This window comes from Loxodonta africana, chromosome 6 (assembly GCF_030014295.1).
Source record: "Loxodonta africana isolate mLoxAfr1 chromosome 6, mLoxAfr1.hap2, whole genome shotgun sequence".
Taxonomy (NCBI): Eukaryota; Metazoa; Chordata; class Mammalia; order Proboscidea; family Elephantidae; genus Loxodonta; species Loxodonta africana.
The window spans coordinates 15,291,326-15,309,555 of NC_087347.1; the positions used below are offsets into that span (position 1 = coordinate 15,291,326).

The 18,230-nt window shown below is 44.6% G+C and overlaps 1 protein-coding gene across 4 annotated transcripts in view; it reads right to left on the minus strand.

The window, feature by feature from the left end:
* The window catches only part of RHBDD1 (rhomboid domain containing 1), a 145,834-nt gene that overhangs the window by 8,693 nt on the left and 118,911 nt on the right, over positions 1 to 18,230 (minus strand). The window lies entirely within an intron of this gene.

Genomic DNA, 18,230 nt, shown 5'->3' on the forward strand with positions numbered 1-18,230 from the left:
AGGAAATGCGCCTGTCTGAGGCACACACGCGGGACTCCTCGGCCCTGAGCAGCAGCAGCTACCATGCTGACCAATATCCGACCAGGGAGACAACAATGCAGGTGTGATATTTAAAGATCATGTGAGCAACCATGAAAATAATCACTAAGAAGAGTTTCCTGGGGCTGCAAACATACCAAAGATATAGTTTGTGATAATATAAGCATTTCAATCACCACATAAAAAATACCCTGTCAGACACTGTGCTGAACAAAGAAAATAAAGGAAGAAAAATAGTCTGTGGCCTCATGAAACCAGCAACCTAAATCTAATGAAGGGGCTTCAATCTTCTCCGGGGGCAGCCAGGCAGGGCCATCACTGATTGCACTTTCAAGCAGACAGAACAAAAAGGCTGTAACTTTGCACTTCTGTGCCCCTCTAACCCTGCTAATTCTCCCCGAATGGCTTCTCCCATCACCTATGCTGACCAAATGTCTACTCATTCTTCCAATGCCCCATGCAAATCACACTGCCTTTTGACCACCGCAGTTAGAAGAACGTCTTCCCGATTCAAGCTCTTCAGCTGCCAGCACATTCCTGTTCACAGGGCAACAGTTACCACACGGCCAAGTAGGGTGGCCATCTGTGCACACCTCTTCTGACTCTCACCAGGATCATCAGCACCAAGGAAGACCTTCTGACCCTTCCCCATGCTCTCTGGGGCCTGGTGCAGTCCTGGACATGCAGTAGGCATCCAATAAATTTGACTCAACAACACCTACCTGTGATTTCCAAAGTACAGGTTACAGCCACACCACCATATTCAACGCTGCCCATGATGGTTTCAGACATGACTGACTCGGAGCATCAAATACTCTATAATCATGGGCCTGGCTGGGAAGACAGGGCCAACAAGGGGGCTAGAGCCAAGAGGGAAACAACCTGTTCATTTGCCATGAGTAGCACCTTTTCAAAGACATTTAAAGGTTAATGTGTTGATAGGAAAATTGTTAAGACTATGATGAAAACATGTTAGGGAAGGCAGTATAAAATTAAGAGTCAGTCTGCTCAATGTTGTTGTCAGGTGCTGTCGAGTCGGTTCTGACTCATAGTGACCCTATGCACAACAGAACGAAACACTGCCCGGTCCTAAGCCATCCTTATAATCTTGAGCTCATTGTTATGCTTGAGCTCATTGTTGCAGCCACTGTGTCAATCCACCTCGTTGAGGGTCCTCCTCTTTTCTGCTGACCCTGTACTCTGCCGAGCATGATGTCCTTCTCCAGGGACTGATCCCTCCTGACAACATGTCCAAAGTATGTAAGATGCAGTCTTGCCAACCTTGCTTCTAACAAGCATTCTGACTGTACTTCTTCTAAGACAGATTTGTTTGTTCTTTTGGCAGTCCATGGTATATTCAATATTCTTCGCCAACACCACAATTCAAAGGCATCAACTCTTCTTCGGTCTTCCTTATTCACCGTCCAGCTTTCACATGCATATGATGAGACTGAAAATACCATGGCTTGGTCAGGCGCACCTTAGTCTTCAGGGTGACATCTTTGCTTTCAGCACTTTGAAGAGGTCCTTTGCAGCAGATTTGCCCAATGCAATGCGTCTTTTGATTTCTTGACTGCTGCTTCCATGGCTGTTGATTGTGGATCCAAATAAAATGAAATCTTTGACAACTTCAATCTTTTCTCTGTTTATCATGACGTTGCTCATTGGTCCAGTTGTGAGGATTTTTGTTTTCTTTATGTTGAGGTGTAATCCATACTAAAGGCTGTGGTCTTTGATCTTCATTAGTAAATGCTTCAAGTCCTCTTTACTTTCAGCAAGCAAGGTTGTGTCATCTGTGTAACACAGGTTGTTAATGAGTCTTCCTCCAATCTTGATGCCCCGTTCTTCTTCATATAGTCCAGCTTCTCGTATTATTTGCTCAGCATACAGATTAAATAGGTATGGTGAAAGAATACAACCCTGACGCACACCTTTCCTGACTTTCAACCAATCGGTATCCCCTTGTTCTGTCTGAACAACTGCCTCTTGATCTATGTAAAGGTTCCTCATGAGCACAATTAAGTGTTCTGGAATTCCCATTCTTCGCAGTGTTATCATAGTTTGTTATGATCCACATAGTCAAATGCCTTTGCATAATCAATAAAACACAGGTAAACATCCTTCTGGTATTCCCTGTTTTCAGCCAGGATCCATCTGACATCAGCGATGATATCCCTCGTTCCACGTCCTCTTCTGAAACCGGCCTGAATTTCTGGCAGTTCCCTGTCGATATACTGCTACAGCCGTTTTTGAATGATCTTCAGCAAAATTTTGCTTGTGTGTGATATTAATGATTTTGTTCTATAATTTCCACATTTGGTTGGATCACCTTCCTTGAGAATGGGCATAAATATGGATCTCTTCCAATCAGTTGGCCAGGAAGCTCTCTTCCATATTTCTTGGCATAGACGAGTGTACACCTCCAGGGCTGCATCTGTTCGTTGAAACATCTCAATTGATATTCCATCAATTCCTGGAGCCTTGTTTTTCGCCAATGCCTTCAGAGCAGCTTGGACTTCTTCCTTCAGTACCATCGGTTCCTGAACATATGCCACCTCCTGAAATGGTTGAATATCGACTAATTCTTTTTGGTATAGTAACTCTGTGTATTCCTTCCATCTTCTTTTGATGCTTCCCGCATCATTTAATATTTTCGCCATGGAATCCTTCACTATTGCAACTCGAAGCTTGAATTTTTTCTTCAGTTCTTGCAGCTTGAGAAATGCTAAGTGTGTTCTTCCCTTTTGGTTTTCCATCTCCAGCTCTTTGCACATGTCATTATAATACTTTGTCTTCTCGAGAGGCCCTTTGAAATCTTCTGTTCAGTTCTTTTACTTCATGAATTCTTCCTTTTGCTTTAGGTGCTCGACGCTCAAGAGCAAGTTTCAGAGTCTCCTCTGACATCCATCTTGGTCTTTTCTTTCTTTCCTGTCTTTTCAGTGACCTCTTGCTTTCTTCATGGATGATGTCATTCCATAACTCGTCTGGTCTTCGGCCACTATGCAATTGGAATTTTAGTTGTCAGACAATGAGAAATTAAAAGAAGATGGTCAAAGGGTGACACTCTTTTCATGTTTTTGCCACCTCACTGTAGTGAAGACCCCAAGGCTTACACATATCTGGTTCTCCTTTCCCTTTGGGACTATGGGAGAATTACAGCTTCCAGAGCCCTTGCAGCCTGTTCCAGCCAGTAACCCTGAAGTGAACGCTGGAGATCTAGCCCCACGCTCACTCCTGCTAGCTAAACTTCTACCTGAAGGTGCTTTAAAGAGTGAAATATGTGTCAATTTGTCAACTTTCATTAAAGATGCTATTCAAACATATTATACACGTATAAAAGGCTGTAACTATAAAGATTTTTCTCTTGGTTCAAAATGATAGAAGCTTTGAAATAATAAACTCATAAATCAGATGACCATGAGGTTATTGCTTAAAACTGTTTCATACACTGCTATCCAAATCATACACTGCTATCCAAATCCTACTTTTAATAGTGTCTTTTAACAACAGCTCTTCTTAATTGCACTTGTGAGTGCCAGCCTGCATCTGACACCCGCTCCAGATGGGCAGGGAGCTGTCAGAACTGGCCGTGAGCAGAGTTAAGAGCAAGCTCAATGTGGCATACTGACTATGGGCCAGGGCACGAGTCCATGACGTTCAGAGTGTTCAGAGTCCCAAAGGCAATCACAGTGTTCTCTGGGGTTTTCATTAGTTTTTTCCTTAAAAGAAAAAGCCTGAGAATTAACGTTTCTGTGAAGGTGAGTGCAGGGAAGACTCAGCTGGTGAAGGTTCTTGAGCTCTAGCTCTTCAAATGAGCAGCCAGCATACATGTTCTTTGGACTCATTCAAGGGCAGCTGAGGAGAACCAGGGCTGAGGCGACAGAAGGAATGCCACATGGTGAAGGGGAAAAATCACGTCAAGTGAGGAACAAAAACTACTCTATTGCCTTATTTCACTTAGCTTTTAACTTACTCTTATAACCCCAATTTTGTAGATGAGAAAACTGAGGCTCAGAAAGCGTTAGAGCCACATCTAAGGTTACAAAGGTAGCCACGAGGGGAGGCAACCTTGAACCTAGTCTTCTTACTGCAATGCTGGTTCTCCTCCCACTTTTTGCACAAGCTCACGTTGCCATCATTTCTAACACACTGAATATATTAAACATAACACTGTCATAATCCCCCACCCTCTCGCAAAACCTGGGGTGTCCTTTTTCTTCATGGATAAGTGGGAAACTCTGCTATTTGCAAAGAGAAAAATCAGAAGGTCCAAACCAGGCCCTCAAAACTATAGAACTGCTAACACCAAAGACAAGACTACAAAGTTCCAACGTGGATTTAATTTCCACCTGCTACCAGAGTGGTACGGCTTTCTATGACCAACAAAAGGGCCTTGGGTATAACAAGGACAACCACCACCACCAGAAGCCTGATGTCTAACCAGGCCTGGTTTTATGGGCATTTTAAATCCGATAGTATCAACGCACCTACTGACTGAAGAATGACTTAATTGCTTCATTGCAGGCTCTGAACACTGTTCTTTATCCCAGTAGACAAAGCTTCTTGAAAGTTTTCAACTTTAAATTCACCTTTGGTATTCCAAAAACAATTACCAAGTTGATATCAGTACCCCCCTCCAGTTAACACCCAGTGCCACCCGGGGACCGGGCTTCTGCTGCTCCACTCACTCGATCCCCAGCCCTTCTACTCATTCTTAAAATGATTTCTACATTTTCCACTTGTGTGAAACAAGATCTACCACTTCTCTCCATGACCTCCAGGATCCCCTGCAGGTATTTCTCAAAAGGGCTTAGCCTTTGAGAAATGTATTTTCAATATGTATTCACGTCTGCTAAGCACGTGGAAAAGGATCCACAGAGTCCTCCGCTGGGTCGTATGAGAAGAGGTGCCCAGTGGTGTCACGGACAACGTGTTGTTAGGGGAATTGGGAGCTGGAATCCTAGCTGTCTGAAACTAGCGGGGACACCCTAGATCAGTCTCTCTCTGAGGTTCTTGTTGATTCACACTGTGAGGGGAGGCTGATGAACGAGGGGATCACGTGCACCCCTTCCAGATTCTGGAGTTCGATGATCTGTGCTTTTAGAGGAGATGATGCACCTCCAGTGCTCAGGTGAGTGCCAGGCCTGCGGTAAACACAACAAGCACTGCTGTTGTGATTTTCGTCTCTAGCACGGAGAGCATGTGTTAAGTGTCTACTTGTTAGTACCACTGTTATGCACTAAATTGTGTCCCCCAAAGATATGTTAGATTCCTGACCCCTGTATCTGTGGATGTGATCTCATTTGGAAATAATAGTTTGCTTTGTTATGTCGATGAGGCCATTATCAGTGCAGGTTGGGTGTGTCCTAAACCTAATTGCTTCTAAGTGATAAAAAAAAGTGGCAGCACAGACAGACAGGCCAGCACAAATGGGGACGACCCCGCTATCTGATGACCAGGGAGGCAGATGAATCTACAAGCCCAGAACTCCAAGAATTGAAGGCTACTAAAACAAACAAATGAAAAAAAACCTGTTGCCATCAAGTGGATTCCGACTTATAGTGGTCATTATGAAGTCTATTAGACATTTGAAAAGGAGCCCTGGTGGCACAGTGGTTAAGCACTTGGCTGCTAACCGAGAGGTCTGCAGTTCGAACCCATCAGCTGCTCCACGGAAGAAAGATGTGGCAGTCTGCTTCTGTAAAGATTTACAGCCTTGGAAATTCTATGGGGCAGTTCTACTCTGTCCGATTGGGTGGCTGAGTCAGAACAGACTCAATGGCATTGGGTGGATGAGTAGAAGTTGAAATAGACAAGGACCTCTCCCTAGAGGCACACCCTGGGCTTGGACTTCTAGCTTTCAGAAGAGTCGCTCTTTAACGTCGCCCACTTGTGGTACTTCTGTTAAAAGTGGTGCCAAGAAACTAAGACAATTGTTAACCAATATTAGTTAATTCGTTAATGTTAACTAACATATATACTAATATGAAAAAAAAAAAACATATATACTAATATGAGATACATAAAAATAAGACAAAAACAGTGACTTCTTAAAGGACAGAGCCCAAGTCTGTCTGAAGACCACTGACCAGTGTTCTGTACCAACTGTGGGGTTGCTCCTTAACTAAATATGTGCCTCCTGAGAAATAGAATAGAATAAAGGTAATTAACCTTCGTTTAGCAGCATACTTCCACAACATGCTAGAGTTTTTCAGTCACTGGGAAAGTTGGCGTGCTCGGCCAAGACCTTCTTTTTTCCACTTAGTTAAATCAGGCAGTGAACATGTGCCTGCCTGGGTGAGACAACCCTGTCTGATGAACTTGGTACAGAATATGAGTTATTTATAAGCCTTGCCTATGTATTCCTATAAATGGAGGTCAGCCCTCAATTTCACTCAAAGAAAACAGTGAGTATGTTTCAAAGAACCTCAGTCTAAGCTGATTTAGCTCAATTACAGCACCGGTAGTGAGATCAGATTTATTGATTTGTGGTTCTTGATGGAATTTTTTTCAGTTCTCTACCTTTATGTATAATTCAGTAACCTCTGCATTTTACATCTACAGGAGAGGCAATTTCATCCAGATAAGAACGGTTACAAAGAGCGCCAAGAGTTGGCGGCCATTTTCCCTACTGTTCACCATATCCTGTAAACTGAGATGTTTGATTTGCTAGTATTCATAGATGAGCCCTCTATACCATCCAGTGAAATTATATGAAGGGGAAATCATGGGAGGGCATGATGGCTTTCCCTTAAATTAAGGCGCGAAAGAGGCAATCACTTTTCTTCTTTTTTTTAAACCAGAAATAAATCACCAGCGTTCTCTGGGCTTCCTACTGTCATACAAGGGAAGCAGCATGGGAGCTATCTTCTCGCTTTCAAGAATGTTACTTTATTAGAGTTCCATGAATTGCAAAGCTTCCAAAAGGTCTCCTGAAAGAATGCTTGCTAAGTCTTCTCATTTACTGACAAAGACCAAAAAAAGGCCTGCCAGAAACCCCAGGTCCAACAATTTACCAAGACATTCTTTGAAAAGGGGATGGGGGATGTGCTTAAGGACAGTAAGATCACTTTACTCGTTGAGTCACTAATTACAAGGTGACATCAATCCATTTCCCTTTTTAATAACATTTTTAAATTCACTTAAAATGTCATAACTTTCATACAAATGGATGTTTCATTACGGTTTACGAGAAAGATAACATTTAGATGCAACTTGAGCCGAGAAAACATTCACATTTCTATCTCCTCAACCAATCAAGTCAACAACAGTGGGGATTTCTTCATTTTTAAATAACACCTGGAACCTCAAAATGAGAGGCTGTGAAATGGACATCACCTCCATTTACCTGCTGAATTTTTCTCCTCCCTCCAGTTGGCTAATTTGGGGGTCCATTTAACGGGCATATAACTTACTTAAAATCAATCAGCTACGATCCAGTTAGCAATCTGAGTAACCTAAAATACTGGGCTCACTATGTCAGGCAGTTTGAGTCCACCCAGAGGCACCTCAGAAGAAAGGCTTAGCGATCTACTGAAAAATCCCGACATTGAAAAGCTTATGGAGTAAGTTCTATTCTGACCCACAAGAGGTCACTATTAGTCAGAATCGACTCAATGGCAACTGGACTGGATGTCAGCGCTGGTGTTTTTTTGCAACACAGACAACAGTAGGGTCTGATCTCTAGAGCTTCTAAAAAGAGAAAGTCAAGGGGAAACAAGGAACTTTTTGCTGGGCAACTGCTACATACCCACCCTACTTTCACCTACTTACCAACCCCCACCGCCCCTGGCATTTTGTTTGAAGCATACAACTCGATTAATTTTCATGAATTGAGTAAGTGTGACCAATATCCAGAAGATACAGAATATTTCCAGCACCCATAAGCCCCTGCACCACGCGCCCCCCACCCCAGCCCAAGAACTACCCACTCTCCTGACTTCAAACAGCATAGACTGAAGTCGTCGGAATTTCAAACTGTGCACGAGCAACTGGCAATTTGTCAAAATTAAGAAACCAACCCTGGTACACTACTATTAGCTAAATTCCAGACTTCATTTTAATTTCACCAGTTTTTCCACTAATTCCTCTTTCTGTTTGACGATCCAACCCAAGAGACCACATATTTTGTTGCTATGTCTTCTTGATCTCTTCTGGTCTGGGGCAGTTTCTCAATCTTTTCTTGTTTCCCATGATGGTGACAGTTGTGAGGGGTACTGGCCAGATGTCCTATAGGATGGCCCTCAATTTGTTTCGTGTGACATTTTCTAATTTGGTTTGTTAGACTGGGTTCGGGGAAAGGGGACCACGAGGGGAAGTGCCCTGCTCATCACATCCTATCAGGGGCACATGCCATCAACATGACTCACCACTGATGATGTTAACCTTGAGCACCCGGGGACATAGTGTTTGCCAGGTGTCTCCACTTTGTTTCAAATGAGATCTCGGGGAATAAAGCTTTGACCTTTGCCACCATGAGTTACCAGGAGAAACTGGTAGAGGCAGGGGTAGGTGGCTCAAGCACGTCCCTATTTGGGGATGAGTAGCGTATACAGGTCAGGTGGGATAACCTCTGACCTTCGCCGGGCTCCAGGTCCCAGAATTCCGGGTGGTTTTCTAACATTAGTGTGAGCCTGTGAATCCCCAGGAGACTTTCTGTGCCACTTCACCTGGGTGACCTGTTGCAGGTTCAGCATGAGAGAATTTACTGCCTTCATGTTTTCATAGCCTTCCTAGTGGTACCACATACATATTCTTTTCACCATTTTCTTCAAAATGGCACTCTGGAGTTCTTTTCAAAGTCAAAAGTTCTAACTGGATATCTACCCTAGACAAAACTGTAAATTGACAGGACATAATATCCTTTCATACCATATAAAAAAAATATAGCATCTCTTTAATGGCTCATCAGTCACTTAAAGGTTTTTCTCGAGCCTACAGGACCTACACGAGGTAATTATGAAAGCAGAAAACAGTCTGAAAATGATACCGTTTGTGATGGTTGCACAATGTGATTAATTGCTGTCACTGAATTGTACATAAAAAAAAATGTTTAACTGACAAATGTGTTGTATGTTTATTTTACAACAATAAAAAAATGATACCTTTAAAAAAAAAAAAAAAAAAACCGGTTTCTGATTTGGCAGGCCTGGAATGGAGCCCAGGCCACTGTATTTTTAAGGAGCTCCCCTGCGATTCTGATGTACACTAGCCTTTGAGAAGCACTGGGGCTACAACTCAGGTTTTTCTTTGAACAGAAAACATCCACTGGGGTTTCAGGCCAGTAGTTTCATCTGCCAGCAGGTGGAGCCAGAGGTCTATGACGCTGAACACGCTACAGAAAACTAGGGCAAATTCCAGTCAACAAAGCATTCCGCATGGTAAGCAGAATTAGGGTTATTTTGAAACAGATGGGCTCTACAGAAGCCACTGCACTGAATATTACGGACTTGTTTATTATCTAGACGATCTGAAACCCGGGGATTATTTGCCAGCATCTAGCAGTTTCTATGTCATAACAGATTTCTTCCAAAGCAGAAGAGACTGACAAGGTGTTAGGATGAATACAGATATGGATAGAGATATTTTATCCAGTTCTAAATTCAGAATTTATTCTTCCTGTTGTGCATACTATTGTGCACGGGGTTGCTGTGAGTCGGAACCAACTCGAAGGCACCTAACTGCATACTGCCTTGGGTTACTGGGTGTTTTACTGGAATGATCCATATGCAGCCTCTTCCCCACTCAACTCCAAATTAGGAGAGATAAACAGATACAATCTGTGGTAATAAGATGATCAATACTAAAAATGACTTCTTTTAAACCTCATCAAAGTGGTTCTGTTTACTGGTTTGCATTTTCACGTGAACTCCTCAGGCTTGCCCCCAATCTTCCCTTTTCCTTCTGTCCCTTCTTGCACTACCCTAGCCAAATGTTACAAGAGGGGAAGCCAGATAAAGGAGGCTCATGTCACTCATGCTCACTGGCTGATGTCGTGGTCAGGGCATGGACAGACGTAATAAGGACAGTCAGAGCTTGGTTAAACTTACGGGTTTCTCTGGCCTGGCAGTGGGCTAATCTGCAGAAGCAGGACTTATAGACTAAGTAATCTGTGGGTCCTAGAAATCTGCAAAGGCTTCCAGGCCAATGGCTCCTTCTGTGGGAATGCTTTTAATTCCTCAGTCTATGACCCAGGGACTTGGCTGCCACCACCATAGGTGACCCAGCTCAGGTGACCATAATGCAGTCTTCGAGGCTGGCGGCTTGACAAGCGGTAGTTTAGCAGGTACTGGCTGTTGTGGCGCTGGGCAGGGACCCAGTGATCTGAGGGAGGAAGAGATGTGCTTCCTGGTGGATGCAGGCTGGGCCAAAGTGGGGGTTCATAACTGCCTGGGACAGCAGCCCCCTCTCCCCATGGGATACAATGCCAATCACACAGCCCACCCTCTGTCATACGCAGTGGTAGATCCTCCACTCAGCAGCAACAAAACCCCCAACACCACTGCTCCTGCACAGATTCTCAAACCCCATGCTCAGAGAATCTTCCAGAGAAGCATTTCCAATGACATTTAGACCTGTTTCGTTTTTTTCTCACTCCCTTCAACTTGAGTTTCAAACCAGAGACACCTCAATTTCTACCTCTGGAAGTGAGGGCCAAAGGTAAGGCTTTCATTGGCTTTTGGAATCACAGGCCATTTGAAACCAGCCAACTCTTCCTTTGGAAACCTCAATCTCTTGAAAGTCACTTTCAATCTTTGGGCATGGAAAAAAAAAAAGAACAGCATCCCAAGAAATCAAGGAATAAAGAAAAATGATGGAGAGTCAGTGGAAAGAGAACTCTGAAAGCGGCCACTCAGGAGTCAAGTCCAAGTCACTTGGATGACTACTGCAGGTGCCCAGAGACACAAAGCTGTCAGGCCTGGTAAGGGGGCTGGCACATCTGGCCCTGGGCTAGGTGGCCAGTCTGACCAGCAGCAAATAAGTGACCCACACAGCAGGTCCCACACCCACCAATGCTTCCATGCAACATTCCCGCAAACACCACGGCGTGCCTCAAAGCACTCAAGACCAGATACTAGATCTAGAAGAATGAGTCCCAAGCTTTAGTATAGGGGAGCTTGGTAAGCAGCAGCTCTAAAGCTCCAACTCCTGAGATTCTCAGTCTACATCTGTGGTGGAACCCAGTGGAATAGACGGTGTTCCCCAAAAGTGTGTGTCAGCTTGGCTAGGCCGTGATTCCCAGTATTACACGTTTGTCCTCTACTTTCTGATCTGATGTAATCATTCTACGTGTTGTAAATCCTAACCTCTAGAATGTTAATGAGTTGCGATTACAGGCAGTTATGTTAATGAGGCAGGACACAACCTACAGGATAAGATGGTATCCTGAGTCAATTTCTTTTGAGATCTAAAAGAGAAAAGCAAGCAGAGAGGAAAGGGACCTTGTTACCACCAAGCAAGAAAAATTGTCCTGCACTGAGAAACTCCAAGACCCAGGAGAAGACTGATGACAAGGACCTTCCCTTAGGGCCGACAGAGCTGAGAAAGCCTTCCCCTGGAGCTAGAGCCCTGAATCTGGACTTCTAGTCTCCAGAACTGTGAAAGAATAAATTTCTCTTTTTTAAAGCCATCCACTTGTGGTACTTCTGTTACAGCAGCACTAGATAACTAAGACATTCCAGGCACCCACGTTTTTAACAAGCACCTCAAGTGAACCTGATGTTACAGGTTGATGCACTCCACTTTGAGAAACTGTGACCAGGGGAACGTCATACTGTCTTCTGGGGACATTTGGCTTTGACCATCAGCACCACCATGGCATTTGGTTTCGTGCAAGTAGGTCTTTTATAACATTTTTCATGAGCCAGAGACTCTGGCAGTTTCCAGGTCATGCTATGTTCAACCTTGGATTGTATGAATTTTGAAAGTAAGATACCAATACAACCCAGCCCTCCTGGAGAATGCAGAATTGTGCTGAAAATTCTACTAGCTGTAACATTAGAGTAATGAATCTCGCCCAGTGTCTGCACCCAATCTGAGAACACAACAATTCACCTCTGAATCCCTGGTGCCTGCTACATGGTGGGTGCATAGCAGATGTTTGCTGAATGGAAGAAAAAACATCTAACATACCATCAGGGCTGGGCAGAGTCGGGGGGACAGCAGGGCCAGGCTGGGCCAGTGGGGCTAGGGGTCATGGAGACAAAGGTGGAAAAAAGGTGGCAGTTAGGGGAACCTCAAGCTCCAGGAATCTCAATTTCTAACTTCGGGTACTAAACAGCTCCCAAGTCCTGAGACATAACTGGGTGAGGAACAGGTTAAGAGACGACTACAAACTCACAGCTTCAAAATACGACTCAGTCAATTCTTTTCCTCTATGAAATTTACAAACTCTGCTTGAGTTCTAGGGTTCCAAATAGAGAAATTTCAGTAGCTAGAACGAACCTTTGTGACACGGGACGTAATAGGTACATCTTTGCTGAATGCTCAGAGCCCTGGCGGCACAGTAGTTAAGTGCTTGGCTGCTAACCAAAAGGTCAGCATTTTGAACCCACCAGCTGCTCTGTGGGAGTAAGATGTGGCAGTCTGCTTTCATAAAGATTAGGGCCCAGGAAACCCTATGGACCAGTTCTACTTTGTCCTATAGGGTTGCTATGAGTCAGACTGACTTGAGGCAATGAGTTTATTTTTCATGCTGAATGCTTCCTCCAGAGCTTTAAAAATTCAAATTATGTCTACTTTTCAAATATCATACGCCTGATTAGTGTATAACTACATGTTCAGAGATCCTGGTATCGACGCATAATTACAAAATCAATCCCTGACCAATGAAAATGTCCCTGAGATTCTCCGTGGCCCAGAAGAGCACGGTGGTTTCAGAGCCCTCATTAAAGCTGAATGCCTCCTGGCATAACTTCTTTCGCAGGTGGAATTAGAGGAAGACAAACTGTGCTGAGAAAAACCTGCAATTAGAGCGCGTCACAGCTGTTATCCAGGGAAACCCAAATCAGCAGGGGCCAGTTTGAGGGCATCCCGGAACTCGAGGCAACCCCAGCCCACCACGAGAAAATGAAGCTGCCTGGAGACTGCGGCCAGCTATGTGCTTGCCTGGCACAAGAATGGGTGCAGGTGCTGAAAGTGAGAGTGGACTGGCACACTTGTCAAAAGCATGATATTCATGAATTCTGACTGGCAAAAGGTGCCGGTTTAGGTAACCAGGGTGGGCTCCTCCACAAAGGTCTAGGTAACTTGGGAGGTAAGGATGACACCACTTTCAGCCCTCCCCGGTGGATCAGCTGGGGGGTTAAGTGGCAGAGAGAGATGATCTGGAGAAGTACACCAACAAGCAGGAACCACACTCTGCGCCAGAGGGCTGAGGCTTTCTTTAAGTGGGTCAGCTAGCCTACAACACGACCACCAGGAAGCTAATGTCTCTGATGTGATAAACTATCCAAAAAGGATGGTAGTCACTTTGAAAGCACGGTTTTTTCTGTATTGATGGTATTTAACCCAGTCCTGAGCCTATTTAACAATTTTTATGTGTGCTTTTAGGTGTGACTTACTCACGCCCTACTCCAAAAGGGGGCCAAATATTCCAAATTTGTGTTCCATTAGAGAGACAGAGTGTGCGTGTGTAAGCACGCGTATGTGAGACAGTGTGTGTGAGTGTGAGAGTATGTGAGAGTATGTATGCGGGAGCACGTGTGTGAGAACGTGCATGTGAGAACGTGTGTGTACGAGTGTATGAGAGCATGTGTGTGTGTGAGAGCATGCATGTGTGAGCATGTGCATGGGTGTGTGGGTGCCTGTGTGTACGTATACGTGTATGACAGCATGTGTGTGTGAGAGCATGTGTGAGAGTGCGAGTACGTATATGAGAGCATGTGTGTACGAGTGTGTGAGAGAGCACGTGTGTCAGGGCATGTGAGAGCACATGTATGTGAGAACATGTGCATGTGAGAGCATGTATACGTGAAGCAGCGTGTGCATGTGAGTGTGTGTGTGTATGTGAGAGAAAGCGTGTGTCTTAGCTGCCAGAGGCAGCCCTGTGACTGAGAAACATCTCTTACAGATAAGCCTTTCCAGCCCTGGGACGACCTGGGGGCTCTCCGACTATTTGGACACCCTTGAAACAGCCTGCCTCTAACTGCCTCATACTGAATCAGAGCAAAGCTCAGAAACCATTTATAAACTGGTCTATGCTATGGAGAGATAAATTCAGTAATAAAAAATGAGTTTTCCTACACAGGTCTGTTAAATAAAATTTGTTTTATGAATAGGAAGGGAGACCTCAGAAATATATTCTTTTAAACTTTAAATTCCAAGTTAGGAATTTAGAATTCAGCTCACCTTGGGTAAGGATCGGTCAGATGAGGGGAGGAATATATTGCTGTCTGAGCAGCTGGAAATACCTGTGTGTGCTGTGGCCAGGTAGACAGCTCGTCCTGCAAGGCCTATAGTTTTAAGTTGCCATAAAGACTCTATTGGGTATGGAAAGGAGTTTCTGTAGGATGCATCCTGTACCCTGTAAAAATCACAAACTTTTGGAGCAGGGTGGGGGAATGCTTGGGATGATGGCGTCCGATCTGCTCATCAGAGACGGGAAGCTGGAGTCCAAAGAGGATGCGTGGCTTTGTGGTTTCCTACCGCTCATCAGAAGATGAGCAGAACCAGAGCCCAGGTGTCACGGCGAGCTGTGCATACTGCCTGGCTTCCTCATTTACTTTTTTAATCATGGGTGGTTCACCCTGTTTTATCCAAACCTTGCTGGTCAAATCTGGAGTGGATGTTGCTGTCTCACAAACCTGCCCTTCTGCTAGCTGGCTCTGGCGAGGAACAGGAGCAGGGACACCAGGTGTGGAGGCAGACAGACCGGGGTCTGAATACTGGCTGTGATGGTTGAGACTGTGTGTCAACTGGGCTGGGCCACCATTCTCAGGGTTTTGACAGTCATATAATGTTGTGATCACTTCCCTGTTGAGATCTGATATGTGCTCACCCCATGATGGGATCTGCTGTAAGTAACCAATCATCTGAAAGGGAGTTTCCTTGGGAGTGTGGCCTGCATCCAAATAGAAGCGGACATTCTGGCAAGGCTCATGGGCTTTGCTCATTCTGGATCCTGCAGCTGGCTCCTGTTCATCTGACCTCCAGTTCTTGGGACTTGAGCTAGCAGCTTACCCGCCAATCTTGGAATTCGTCTATCTTTGCAGCTTGTGAGCAAGAGCCCTGCTCTCTGCCCTGCCAATCTTAGGTTCACCAACCCCTGCAGCTATGTGAATCAGGAGAAGCCTTGTGGTTTTGCCGGCTGATTTTGGGATGTGTCGATCTTCACAGCCTGCGAGTAAGAGCTCTGCTCTCTGACCCGCCAATCTTGGGTTCGTCAGCCCCTAAGGCCACATGAATCAGGAGCAGTCTCTACCTTGATCCACGGATTTGGGACATTCCAGCCTCTACAACTGTATGAACCATTTCCTTGATATAAATCTCTCTCTACATATATATTTATATGCTTTACTGGTTTTGCTTTTCTAGAGAACCCACCCTAAGACACTGGCTCCACCCCTTACTCTGTGCCCTTGGACAAGTGGCTTCATTCACTGACCCTCAAGTTCGTTATCTGTGCAATGTCCCTACCTCATAGATGTGTACTGAGGACCGCATCCATTATGGGATGTGGAAGGCTTAGCACGGCACCTGGCCCAAAGCAATCAATAGGTAGGTGGCATCTATCATTACACTAATAACCTCTTCCTTTTTTTAGGCTGCTCCATTTCCGGGAGTGTCTCCACTCTCATCCAGTTAATTGCACACACCAAGACTCCAAAATCATCCTTGTCAGCCTGACTCTTCCTCATCCTCATCCTCCCACCCCCATTCAAAACAACAAACCCCGTCATTTTAACCTCAACATTCTCTGACGTCGTCCATTCTACTCATCTGCCCTGTCACCTACCTTGCCGGAGCCACCCAGCCCATGAGCCTGGACAGGGCCTGAGCCCCTAGCTGGTCTCCCCATACACTCCAGTCTTCCTACTAGCTACTCTCGACACAGCAGCCATGAAAGCTTTTCAAAAAACACACACCTTATCAGCTTTATCCCCTAAAGGTTCTTGTGGTACGGTGAACTGCTTTTACAGGCCCTTTCTAGCCACGGTTTCTTACCTCCCAAAAAATGAGTGGCTGGAACTACACAAAGGAGCCCTGGTGGCGCACTGGTTAAACCAGCAGTGGCTCTGCTGGAGAAAGATGTGGCAGTCTGCTTCCACAGAGATTTTATAGCCTTGGAAACCCTACGGAGTCACTATGACTCGGAATCTACTTGATGACAGTGGGTGGAGACTATGTAAATAAATAAGGCGGGTAAAATTCTTGCAAGGACTGGACACTGACTATGCAAATAAGGTGCCTATAGCCCACCAAGGGGATTGGTCAGTTTTGCCATCCCACTAAGCTTAAAAGAGCCAATCCTACAAAAGTTGAGGGAAAACCTCACTACCATCAAGAAAAAGAGCCTGGAGCTGAGGTTTATGTTCACATTCTACCCCCAGGGCCTGTCCCTAAGGAGAACCTACAGAATGAATTTAAAAAATACATGAATGCATGACTAGAAGGAAGGGAGAGAGGTGCAGCATAGTAACTGTTGTCCTTGTTTTACAGATAGCAAAACTGAGGCTCAGGAAGTTGTATGATTTACTGAGGTCTCACAGCCAGGAACTAATATGGCTTGGATGCCCGAGGGCCAGCTCTCAGCCCAGTGTTCTTACACTTTGCTTTGGTAATCACCACCCACATCTCTCTTACCACCCAACTGTCCTTCACTTTAATTAGCGGAGCAACAAAAAATACCAGTCCTTTGGTTATTTATTTTTTTAAATGAAAGGGGTTTCTGGCATTTTAGTAGCTGTTGTTAGATGCCATCCAGTCAGTTTCAACTCACAGTGACCCTATATACAATAGAAGGAAATGCTGCCCAGTCATACGCCATCCTTACAACCACTGCTAAGCTTGAGCCCATCTTTGCAGCCACTGTTTCAATCCATCTCATCAATCCATCATGACTGGTAAAGCAGACGGTCAGGGAAAGTGTCTTCCTCTTTTTTGCAAAACCTCTACTTTACCAAGCATGATGTCCTTCTCCAGGGACTGGTCCCTCCTGATAACATGTCCAAAGTAAGTAAGTAACTCTCGCTTCAAGGGGCATTCTGGCTATACTTCCAAGACAGATTTGTTCATTCTGGCAGTTCACAGTATATTCAATATTCTTTACTAACATCATAATTCAAAGGCATCAATTCTTCCCTGGTCTTCTTTATTCATTGTCCAGCTTTCACACACATACGAGACGACTGAAGATACCATAGCTTGAGTCAGGTACACCTTAGTCCTCAAAGTGATATCTTCGCTTTTTAACACTTGAAAGTGGTCTTACGCAGCAGATCTACCCAATGCAATGCATCCTTTGATTTCTTGACTGCTGTTTCCATGGCTGCCGATTACGGATCCAAGTAAAATGAAATCCTTGACAACTTCAATATTTTCTGTTTATCATGATGTTGCTTATTGGTCAAGTTGTAAGGATTTTTGTCTTCTTTATGTTGGGCTGGAAACCCTGGTGGCATAGTGGTTAAGAGCTATGCCTGGTAACCAAAAGGTCAGCTGTTCGAATCTACCAGGCACTCCTTGGAAACCCTATGGGGCAGTTCTACTTTGACCTTTAGGGTCACTATGAGTCCGAATCAACAGGAAGGCAACAGGTTTGGTTGGCTTTTTGGGTATGTTGGGGTGTAAAATCCATAATGAAAGCTGTAGTGTTTGGTCTTCACCAGTAAGTGCTTCAAATCTTCTTTGCTTTCCATAAGCAAGGTTGTGTCATCTGCATATCTCAGGTTGTTAATTACTCTTACTCCAATCCTGATGCCACATTCTTCTTCCTGTAGTCCAGCTTCTTGGATTATTTGCTCAGCATACAGATTGAATAAGTATGGTGAAAGGATACAACCCTGACACACACCTTTTTTTATTTTAAACCATCCAGTATCCCTTGGTCTGTTCAAATGACTGCCTCTTGGTCTATGCACAAGTTCCTCATGAGAGCAATTAAGTGTTCTGGAATTCTCATTCTTCGCAATTTTATCCATAACTTGTTGTGGTCCATACAGTCAAATGCCTTTACATAGTCAGTAAGACAC